The sequence below is a fragment of the Juglans microcarpa x Juglans regia genome, chromosome 8S (assembly GCF_004785595.1).
Source record: "Juglans microcarpa x Juglans regia isolate MS1-56 chromosome 8S, Jm3101_v1.0, whole genome shotgun sequence".
NCBI classification, from domain to species: domain Eukaryota; kingdom Viridiplantae; phylum Streptophyta; class Magnoliopsida; order Fagales; family Juglandaceae; genus Juglans; species Juglans microcarpa x Juglans regia.
This window is the reverse complement of record NC_054609.1, coordinates 13,426,012-13,438,345: the sequence shown is the minus strand read 5'-3', so window position 1 is coordinate 13,438,345 and position 12,334 is coordinate 13,426,012. Positions and strand designations below refer to the sequence as shown.

The 12,334-nt window shown below is 38.0% G+C and overlaps 1 pseudogene; it reads right to left on the bottom strand.

Moving 5' to 3' along the window:
• Nucleotides 1-1,750: 1,750 nt before the first annotated feature.
• On the bottom strand, nucleotides 1,751-11,912 carry LOC121244241 (annotated as a pseudogene).
• Nucleotides 11,913-12,334: the final 422 nt, after the last annotated feature.

Here is a 12,334-nt window from a genome sequence, read left to right as displayed (position 1 = left end):
CAAAATTATTTTCACTTTCAGATATAAATGGCACAGTGATCTCCGCATTACTTACCGTCTTTTCAAAACTTCTCAACTCCTCTGAAATACTGGACGGAGGGTATGTCATTGATGGAGATTGTAATTAGACACGGTGTTAAAATTGTTCAAATGAACATAAGAAAAAAAATTAAAGAGTTAGAAAAGAATCTATCTGGATAGTTTGTTGAGTACGGTGTTAGAACGGTTCAAATGCACATAAGAAAAAAAAATGAAGAGTTAGAAAGAAAGCTTCACCATCATTGGCTGAATACGGCCCAACTCCTCCACATCACTCAACAAAAGATAGACGAACATTGGTCGTAAAGGTGCCATTGGTGAGAGCTATAATTAGGCATGGTGTTAGAACGGTTCAAATGCACGTAAGAAAATATTTAAAAAGCTAGAAAGGAATTTACCTGGCTACCCCATGCGTATGTATATGAATTTGGATATGCATTTGGATGCATCATAAATGGCAGATAGTACATATTTTCTGGACCATAATATCCCTATAATACACAAATAAAAACACATTAACTAATTGGTAATATCAACACAATGAGATTTATAAATGACCAATGTGTATCATACTTAAGTCGGTGGATTTGATGTAGAAGGCCTGGGTGACCTTTCATCTTTCTCTTTGTCCATCACGCTATTTTAACTCAGTTCATAGAACGAAAATCCAAGAAGAAAAAAAATCATTACTCAATTTTTAAAATATTTTTCTATAAAACTATCATATAAACTTTTTTCTCGCACTTTGATCACATTTCGATATCCATAGCTTGCTTGCCATTAGTAGAAAAAGCAATTACTATAAAGAATGGGTATGTCTAAATTATTCTTAATCATTCTAATGGTAGATTGAATCACTCTAATTGATTTGTTGTATCTTTTCAAGAATAAAACTCTTAACCTTTAGCCCTCGGCATACAATAATTCAAATTAATCCACATTAAATACTCACGTTGAGAGTATTGTCACCCAAATAATTTCTCCCATAATAATTTCTGCAGACAAATAAACAATTGTTGACTTTTTCTTTTCCTATAAGAAAAAATTACTTTCAAAATCCCACTAATACAATCCTTCAATTTCAAAGGAGGGAATGAATAACGAATAATATAATAGAAGAAATCTGTTATTTTCTTTTTTTTTTAGTCCAACGAAGGGTGTTTCAATAAACCTAATAGCAAAGAAAATTATATAGCTTTCCACCCATAAATCACTGCAGCTTTCCACCCAAGATCGACTTTCGTCCCCTCCCAGGTATGCCGAAAGCTTCTAATCCAGCAATAACAGAGCTTTATTCGTCCCTTCCCAAATATTCTCTGTTATTGCTACCTAACCCACCAACAATTTATTCTCTGTTATTCGTCCCCTACCAGATGTTCTAATCCGAAAGTTTTGTGTTTTACTACAATTTCTTAGAGAGAGAGAGAGATTGCCATAGAGAGAGAGGACTAAAAAGAGAAGACCTTTAGAGAAGAGCTTCACAACAGCCTGCCAAATTCGTCATTCTTTGGTCAATCAGAGGCGGACCTACTGCAACACGGCAGAGGGCGTGAATCCAAAGTGTGGAGGGAGAACGCAGGAGGAGAAGCAAAAGTTTGAATGGAGGTAACGTGGACAATGAGGAAAGCGTGGAGAGGAATCTAACAATGCGTTTTGAAAAATAAAAAATAAACAAAGCTAGCTCAACTGGATAAAAAATAAACAATGCATAAGACAAGAATGAAGCCCCTAATATCTCTCAAATACGTAACCATAGAACAAGACATCCATAGTTCTACATATTGTAGTGTGCCTCTATATAGTGAGCCAGACCAGAAACAAGATGGAAGACAAACTGCAGGTGTATAGACCATTTTAGCTCAGGTTACGCCGGATAACATGGATTGATCTTTATCTTTTCTTGAGACTGCAATCTTCACATTACAAAATTGGAAGGATCAAACTGAAGGGGCTTCACTTGATAGATGACTTCAGAAAAGGACTAGATGGGCGATGAGATTGTACTTGATTTTCCACTAATTTATTTGCCTCCTTGTTTGATGACTTTACAAATGGATTAGATGAGCGATTTGGTTGTATTCTAGACATTTCCCCAAACTTCTTTACCTCCCCATAGCTTTTTCCCTCCTCTATCTCCTTTTCCATTTCAATGTAATCCAACACTGGAATTTGGTTTTGTTCCGTTTTCTGTATTCCAACTCTAGAAACCTCCTGTGATTTGGCCTTCTTGGTAAACAAAGGAGCAATCAATTTTGGTGATGACAAGGGAATAGCACTCTTCGTTGTTTTGATTTTTTTCAGCAGAAATTAAGGTCTTGTTCACTGCAACATGAGCCACTGAGTTTGGGAGAGGTTTTTGCTTCGTCCCTTTAGCTTCATTAAGCAACCTTTCCTGTTATATGCAGAGAAGATGAAAATGTTCAACTTCTTGACCAATAAAGAGCTGCGCACCCTTCAGAAAAAGGCTTACCTCCAATACGCTATTGAACTGTAACACCCGAACCTAGCGTCAAGCCCTTTTGTTTTCTCTTTGTCGGGTTAAGTATATGAAAAGGCCAGTGAAAATTTTTAGAATATTATTTTATGGGCGGAGATCATTTTTTAAAACAAGTTGGATTTTTTTTTTTTATTTGAGTCGGGGTCCAAAATTCAAGAAATAACGTTTTATAGGTTTGCTTCGCTATTCAAACCGTGGGCCCAAATTTTTTTAAAAAATGTGACCTAGCCGATCACCCAAAGGCCCAAGCCTTGCACCAAAACCCATTTCCATGTGAATTAATTTCCAGACTCCACACTTTGCACGTCTTCACCCCTGTCACCGTGCCATGCCGTCTCTCATGCACATCCCCCATCCTTTTGGTTCTCATATAGGGTTTTTCCAATCAACTCTTTATATACATGTATTTTTCTCCAAAAAAAGAAGTAGCCGCAGCCTATTGTTTTCAGTGAATCATCTCCTTCACGTAACTGCTATTGTCTTCCTATTTCACGCCTCTTTCCACCGTAGAAACAGCCCCAAAATCGCATCTACACCTCCACAAGCCGTCGGTCCACTCACCATCGAACCATTCTCAGCCGCAGCAACCCACGCATAACTACCTCTCGTTCCCTGCCGTCAGCACGTTCACATCCAACCACCAGCCTTGAGCTGCCTGGCCGTGACCACCAAGCTGCCGCTCAACTCCAGGCCGCATCCTCCCACCACGGAAGCCCATCACGAGTCACCCCTCTATGCGAAGAAACCTCACGCCGTTGCCCTGCCACTCGAAGTCATAGCCAACAACTCCTCCTTGCAAACAGCGCACCACCCTCCAGCCCTTCCTCACCACCACGGAAAGCCAACTACCATCACCCGACTGTTGAAGGAAAGGCACCCACGAAATACTCTGTTTTTTACCCCTGAAACAGAGGAAGTAGTTTTTCCCATCGTGTGCAACCAACCTGCCACCCTATGCTGCCAACCTCCTCCACGACATCGCCACCGCACAGAGAGCTTCGCCGGGCACTGCCCTCCATCCAGGTCCGTCGCTCTCCTTTCGGTAAGCTTCCACCGAACTCACCCACTCTCTTCTCCGTCTCTTTCCGTCTCTCTTTTTCTACGTGAGGTTCCTCTCTCTCTCTCACCACTCTCTCTCTTCCAGTGCACCGCCGTATTAACCATCGCTGCCCACCGCACCCAACTCCGTCGCAGCTCCACTCTTCACGGTGAACCTCCATCGCGTACGTAGCTACTGCGTTATTCAAAGAATTTGGTTTTATGTAAGTGCACTCCATGCTTCTAAGCTATATTTTGCACCAATATTATTAATTACTTTTTTACCCTTTGAACTACAAGTTATGCTAAGGTGTTTTAAAATTTTTATTATGTGTTAATAAACTTTTATTTAATTATGATTACAGAAATCACTTAAGTATTTTAACATGTTATTAAGTAAATATTTATTTTAAGAGTAAACGATATTCGTGTAATGTTATTTTTACACATTAGATATGATTTAGTCTATTAAAAAATAGTTAGGGTTTATTTTAAAATATTTTAGGATAATTATATTATGTAGTATTAAAGTTTATAGTTTGTTTTCAATAATAAATAGATCAGACTTTTAAATGTTTTAGTCAAAGTTATTAAATCAACATTGATGATTTTAGAAAGTGATGATTTATAATTTTAGGTTTTAAGGAATTAAATAGATTATTTTAGAAGCTTAGGCTTAAATATCGAAATACGTGATTAATTGAAAATTTACGAGAATTAAGTGATTATTTTATAGGTGACGATTAATTATTGTTCGACATTTTTGAGAAAATTTCTAAAAAAACTAAAAAGTCCAGGTAAGCGGAGTTCTTATGTTAGACTTTGCATAAAATAAAATGACCTGAGGTTGATTTTTGAAAAATATACATGTTTGGTTATAAAAAAAAATTTAAACTACCTCAGTTATTTGTTCTGCATTACTCATAAGATTATGTTTAAGAAGAAAGAATTTGATGTCATGACTGGTGTAGACATGAACTTATTTTTGACATTTTGTTTCTGAACCTTGCAAAAGATAGCGAATATGAAATTTTGTGCATAAATTATATTTTGTAATCTGATTTTGTTCTATTCCGAAAATGTTCTGTACTCTGATATGATATGATGTGATTTCTAAAAACTTTTGGCATGATATTCTGAATCTGGATTTGGTTTGTGGATGGTGATCTGTTTGACCTACCACAGGTGCTAATAGTGGATTCTGTTTGGGTTGGTACCAACTATTCTGTTTCTGGTACATCCACTTTGGAAACAAAGTGATTTTCTGGTGGTCTTTCCTGTGTGCACCCTCGGGGCTTCGAAAATAAATAAGGAGAAGATTCACATTTTGTTTCTGCTCTATTAGCAATCGAAGTTTGCACAACCCTACCACGGGGGTTAAACATGACCTCTGATGTGATATGATATTCTAGTATGATGGTGGTAAGTTATGCTATGCCAAAAGACTTTGAATAAGAATATTTTCTAAAAGTTTCGCTCTGATATTTTTGTAACATGTTCTGATTTTGCATTCTGAAAGGAAAAATATTTTGTTCAGCATTTTGAATTCTGATAAATGCTCATGTTTGCACACTAGTATATGTTCTCTGCTTACTGAGTTGTTGATAACTCACCCCTTATCTCCAAATATTTTTCAGATGATTTTGAATAATTCAACTAAGGATCAGGATTATGGAGCATTGGTGAGATGATTATTTAAGCATAGTGGATTACTCATAGAAGATTTTTGAGAATTGGCAAATTTTATTAAGAGATTTTGTAGTATTCTGATGACTTTATATTTTGGAGTCCGTAAATATATTGATGAATTGTGAGTTAAGTCATAGGGAGTAACTCTTCGATCCCTGCGGGACCGGGGCGTTACATGAACTGTTCGGCCAGGTTAGGAAGCTTCAGTGCAGTAATAAACTTGATTGCACCCTTCACAGATTTTTTCCATTGTTAAAAGTTTCACAAGTTCAGTAGCCCTCACAAGCTTATCACCTGATATAACCACCGCAAGTAAGCACGGCAATGATATTTAATTTTATTTGTCAGAATCTAAATTATAGAAAGAGGAAAAGGGGCTAGCACAGACAAAAAAACATGAATCCTCTTTTTATGTTACAACAAATCGTAAATACTCACCATTGCAGCAGGATGCAATAAGCCTCAAGATGCATCTATCTTGAGCTACTTCCATACTAAAAGCCTCATCATCAAGTGAAGTAGTGTCCAAACCAGCACCAGTCATTTCTTCCATTCTCTTTTGAATCTGCAAAGTATATACATCTAAAAGTTTCAGCAGCTTGACAGCAGTTGTAAAAATAAAAAGCACGTAGTTCTTTCTCAAAAACCAGACATTAACATAAAATGAGGATTACAACTAGAAAAACAACAGATGGGTGAGACAATAATAAGAAAATAAGCTGAGAAATATAAGGGGAAGAAAGGTCAAACCTGTTCAGTATAAACTCATTTTCAAGGGCTTCTTCTCCAAGGTCGGAGGATGCAAGAGGAAATGAAAGATTTAGTAGAGTGAGAACTGGCTTGGGCATCACCTGAAGAGAGGGAGAAATTCAAGAAATAGTTGACAAAAGATGAAGCAGAATGAGAAGTCATGAGCTATTATACCTGGGGGAACAAGTCTGGATATTTGCAAACAATACAAAACAGCTTGCTTGCATTCAACCCAACCACCCAATAGTTTTCGGCAGACTTTCTTTACTAGCACTGCATGGCAAATCATTACTAAATAAAGTACAGGGCTAGGAGGTTATTACAGAAAAAATTTTAACCGGCAGAATAAATTTATTTTTCTTAGAAGAATCTTTAACCTGAAGAGTGGGAGCCAACTGCCACCATATTGGTTAGTAAAAACTCTCAACACGCCCTACAGATTTTAAAATCAAGATCTAAAATTAAGAAAAGCAGTCTTCAGCATCAAAAAGTCACATGACTTGAGAAAAGAATTGAGATTACACCTTAGAATCATTAGAGCTTAAAAGACCTTCTTCACTAAACCCAAACCATGTTAGATGTGAACCAGGAGTTAGTGGCAAGCGTCCCCTGAGAGGCTGGGTTCCATTAGATATGTTGAATACTCTGAACTCCAACATCTGCATGTTACAGAAGGTCTTACATTTAATTTTCAGCAAGTATAATATATTAAGTGATCACAAGTTCCGATCAACAATGCCGACAGTCTGACACAGTCTTCACCAGACAGACAGTTAACCATTCTGTCCACAAATTTACACTAGTATTAACTTAGACTTCAGGACTATTGGTTGTGGCCTTTGTAAATGTTGTTGTCCTAAGTTGTATGAAGACGAGTCAAGATTGAGCCTTGGACTAATCAGTACCCTCAAAACAGAGTATGGTAGATTGAAACAAGACCTGATCATATGAGGGAAGACAGTCAGAAGCATGAGTGACAACTGCAAGTTCATCCTTGAAGCCTGCTGCAGTTACCACTGGCCCATCAAGTGAAAGAACATGTTTCTGCAATGAATCGAATGAATCAAAACATTTGTGCACAGAAAAAGCTCATTATTATTATCATTTCACATAAGTCTAAATACAGGACTGATACATTAGAATTTATGCGAAATCATATTTTCAGGAACCACAGAACCCATTAATTGAACGGGAACTTGTCCATTCGTTTTTCAGCTGAATGAATCCAAAAATGCATAATTTTGAATTTTCCACCAGAAATGGAACAATGCTATTTCCTACAGGCAATCTTTCGATTATTGCTTTTTACAATGCAACTGTTCAGCTATTGTTTTACTTTCGAGAATTGCAAGACCGAAAAATGTATCCATGAAGTTTTCCATGCATGATAAGAGTTCTTTAACAGAAAGAAACCCACAAATATCTGAAGAACTACTTTACATTTTACAGATGTATCACTAGAAGATAAATTAGATGAATAACGAAAGAATACATAGTTCTCTATCTCCATTACTCGTTCAAGTTAGGTCACTACATCTGTTTATAAGATTTTCTCCCTCTTCCTACTTGGTGCTGCCTATACATGCAATCCCCCATCTTGGGGAAATTACACCATTTTGTGGAAAATACCCAAGGATGACAGAACAAAAAATTGATAGCATAAATCCCTAATATCATGATTGAGAAGACCTGGCAATTCAACCCATTAGGAAGAACCAAACAAAACAACAGGTCGATTAATATATTTATGATGTTTATTTAACCTGCAAACCACCCTCAGTAAAGATGCGAAGAAAATTAGAACTTGTAATTGCAGCTACCCAGGCAGCACCAAGTGCAACGACCTTCACTTCTTCCCCTTCTAATCGCATAGACCACTGGGTTGGCAATACACATACAAAGTCAGAACACTGAAAACTTCACATTCATTGTGGAGTCTGGACAGACAGTAAAACATAGGCCATGTGCATTTCTTAACTAACACAAATTTTAGCATGAACATGCTCAAAAGGTAAATGATCATACCTCACTGTTATTTGCCCAGGTACCAAATGGGCGATACATAAGAGTACTCATGTTCTTCTCGCCCTTGCAAGAGTTTGCAAAAGCACTTGCATTCTCATTTAATGCAGCCACTGTAAAGCCAAAATGATCTGTCATTGACGGAACTCTTGGGCCTTTACCAGTATCATGAAAGTCTATCTGTATCGAAATCACTGAACTATGAGTCCAAAACTCAGTCACTCCAGGCTACATACAAGCTCTGAATAAAAAGTGAGTGCGAAAAAAGAACAATTATGGAAAGACTAGAAACTGAGACTAACTAACCAAAGGCATGGATTACCTCTATATGGGAGTATCCATCATGTTCAATAGTGGTTATACTTCCAGCCATAATATAGCACAAAAAGCGCCTTTTTCAGGCTGCGCTGGAGTAGCACCTGGCTGAAATGCCTCCTGCATTTTCATCCTGGCAAATGTCATTATGCTTCTTAGCCCCTCGTTCCTATTCAAGCTTTCTTTGTTTCTACAATTCATTTTCTTACGGGAATCAACCTTAGGAGGCAAGCTCCATTCCTCGCTACCACCCTCACTGAAATTTTCCTCATATGCAGATTGCTTGCGTAGCCTTTTCATGCAAGGAGCTTCAGTTTCACCATGACTATCTTCACAAAGATCACTTAGGCTACCAGATACATTAACATCTTGTTCATCTTCATCAAACAAAAGGAGCCCGTTACTATTCTTTGATTGCAAATTTGGAACATCGTCAATAGGAGATTTTATTGACGAAGGAACAACTGATTCCCATACACCATACTTTCCCATAACATCAATAATAGCCAGTGCGTTGCCAATGGGCTTCCATGCCATGCAACATATATTATCATCAAATTTATGCCTGTCAATATCCTGCTTCTGAGCCACATCCCAAATCAGAACCTGCCTATCTAGACCAGAAGTGGCCAAGTACTTACCATTGGGTGACCCAGAAAAGAAACAAATAGGATTGTATGTGATCGCCTCTCAATGAAAACAGCTTTTCAGCCGTATCTCTATCGTACATCACCAGATCATTTCTCAAACCTGGGACAGCCAAGGTCTCCCCATCGGGACTCCAGCTAACTACATTCATGACAGAAAGGTCTGAACCAGTGTCAGGAGCTATGCCGTTTAAAGTGTGCAATGTTCTTCCAGAATGGAGCTCCCAATAAATGACACTCCCAGTCGAATCAATCAATGCTAAGTATTCACTATTAGGGTCAAAAGCTAAGCCAGTGACAGGTCCTTTATGTCCTTTAAGAACCCTGGCGATTGAACCGTCAATTGTGTTGATTAGCTTAATCCCTACATCATCTCCCGCGGCTGCCAACATACTCCCTGATCTATTAAATGCAAGGGCTCGTATTGGCAGCGTGAATCTAGTGATATTAGTCTCGAACTCTCCACCTGAAAAAAAAAAAAAAGAAAAAAGAAAAAATAGTCTCGTGCAATCAATCAGACGAAATAAAACAAGCTGAATGAAGCTTTAAGATGATTATACTTGGCTGAGGCCTCCAAGATTTAAACTAACAATAATTCAATGAGTAATAGTGGGAATTCACAATTGATATTAGTATCTTACCAAAGACTTCTAGAATTGACAACTGATCTTATCAACTATTTTTGAAAACCATCCAGTTACGGAATCTAAATAAAGAAATAACCACAATAAACAGAGGAATAAAGAAACAGAATTCGAATTAGACCTAATTTTTCCCTAAACCCAAAATCACACCTAGTTTCCAAATCATCCAATTCTAAGAAACATAGTCAATATTTAGAAATATAAGTTTTTCTGTCCAAAGTCCCAAAATGAACCCCAGACGCGGTATTGCACAAACTTATATTGCACAAACTCCAGACGCGGCACAAAAAGGGAAATAACACCAATAGGATACCTGGAAACTTGTACAGCTTGACGGAGTGATCCACGGATCCAGAAGCGAGGCAGGGAGTTGGGGCTAATCGCGAGGGCGGTGACGCCATCACGGTGGTGGCGGAGGATCTTGGGAGCAGTTGAGGGAAGAAGAGGTCGTGAATGGAGATGGAGGGATCGGAAGAGGAGGCCGTGACGAGGTGAAGGGCTTGCTGGTCCCACAGGACGGAGCAGAATGATTTGGCGGGGAGATTGATTTGGCGGGAGGGAAATCATGTATAGATTTTTGAATGAGTATTGCTGAAGTAGTGCAGAACGATATACTATTAGAAGATAAATGTTATTATGCCTCCTCATTTTGTTCCAACATTTTGACTATTCATATATTTAATTTTTTTAATAGTTAAGTAAGTGATTATTAGTATATTATTATTTTTTTATTGTTTAAAAATGTTTCAATATGTTTAAAATGTAAATTGTACTAGGCGGCACAAAGAGTAGCATACCTAGATGGCAGAGTAGCACCACTTGTTGGTAATGGGTAAATACCATGACCAAGTAGTGTCCATGTTGGTGGGGAAGTTATTTGTTAACTCACCATCACTATCACAACTCAATGGAAGTTATTTAACTTTCACATATTTAAGGAAGTTAATTAACTTCCAGGCATGTCTCTTTTAAGATAAGAGGACGTACATCATTTGTGTAAGATGTGAAAAAAAGAGTCATACAAGAAGACAAAAAACTCCTCTCTCTCTTCATTTTTTCTAGAGAAACTATCTAGATCTCTTGATCTTGAAATGTGGAATTTTCTAGGAGACTCTTGTAACCTCCTAAATGACGTAGAAGTGCAAACAACAAAGTGACGTAAGCTGTAAGACGAGCAAAAAACCAGACCTTGTGGGAATTCTGCTACTTGAGATAATTCGATTTAACCTTATTTAATATTGGTATTAGAGCCTATATTGCTTATTTTTGTCCATGTGAATAAGTTGTTTGATGCTTTAGAATGAGTTTAAAGCATGTTATTAATGATATGCTATGGTCTATTGTGTTTCGGATTTTTCATTAGAAGCTACGGTATGACATGTTTAAGATTGAATTATTTACATGAAAATGATCATTATAATGTCAGAAACATGTCTATTAAATTTGGTGAAGTTTCGTTGTATATAGAAGAACAAATCCAAAACCCTAGTTTTGAAACTTCTTGTTTGGACCGTCACATTGAACCAAGTTTTAGCCAACAAATCTATTTTTTTTTTTTGTAATAATTTTTATATGGTTAGAAAGCTGGGTTCATTAGCTTTAATTTAATATATCATATGCTTAATTTGGTGTCATGTGCGTATGGGCTGGGTCATAGTCTACACAAAAGGCCCAGGTGTTGGTTTATTATTAGTGAAACGCTTTGCAACGGTTGGGCTAATAAACGGCCAAAAGCAGCCCTCCATTCAATGGTTGCTACGTAAGGAAAAATACAATAAGAGAAATAGGCTTTCAACTCTCTGCCCCTCCCTTCATCTTCGTCTTCGTCAATGCCCCGTCTTCGTCAAGGAAGGCACATCTTTGGATCATACTTCACTATCCCACTTAGAGCTTTTATCAAACACTTTTTGTGCTAACCCGAACTGTCACAGACATACATTGTAAATTGTAATTTCTTTCTTCTTCACCGGTTTACATTCCAAGCAGACTGTGGCAATTAAGAAGGAAATGTCTCTAACACAAGATATACCACACCATTGATGACAGAAAAAAAAAAAAAAAAAAAAAAAGAGTTAAATTTTTCTATTTAAATGGTGAAACTATACCAGAGAGGGAGTTCGAGGGTTACCTCTGTTCGACGGTGGCTGCGTCTTCTTCAATAGTGGCTAGTTCCAGTCCTTCATCCTCGGCTTGGAGATAGACAGAGACGAAGTCGTGCGAGAGGGGGGTGCCATGCAAGAGCCTCTGTGTCGCGAGAGGAGACGAAGCCATGCGAACTCGGGTGGGCGAGGAACGAAGGGGGACTGCGCTGCGGGTGGGCGAAGGGCTTCTCTACTGGTGGCCGATGGTGGGTGAGGGGCGAGGATGCTGCAGCTGAATGTCGAAGGGGAGAGAAGGAGAGGGGGGAACGAACAAAGGGGGTTCATGAGATTGGGATTCTGCTAGGGTGCAGTCACAACATAGATGCCATGTACAGCGTACGTGGCATGTTTCTATTGGAAGGCTATTTTTTTGGGTTGAACAGTCAGATCGTTTATAAAATTTTCTCTTATTATTATGTAGTCTAGTAGAAATTGAGTCCAGTAGTCTGGTTAGTTGGTCCAATAAATGTACGCGAACATCAGAATAAGACTTGTTCTTAATTTGTTGGTTTACAGTCAAATATTTTGGCTTAAGAATAGGTCTTCAGGTTG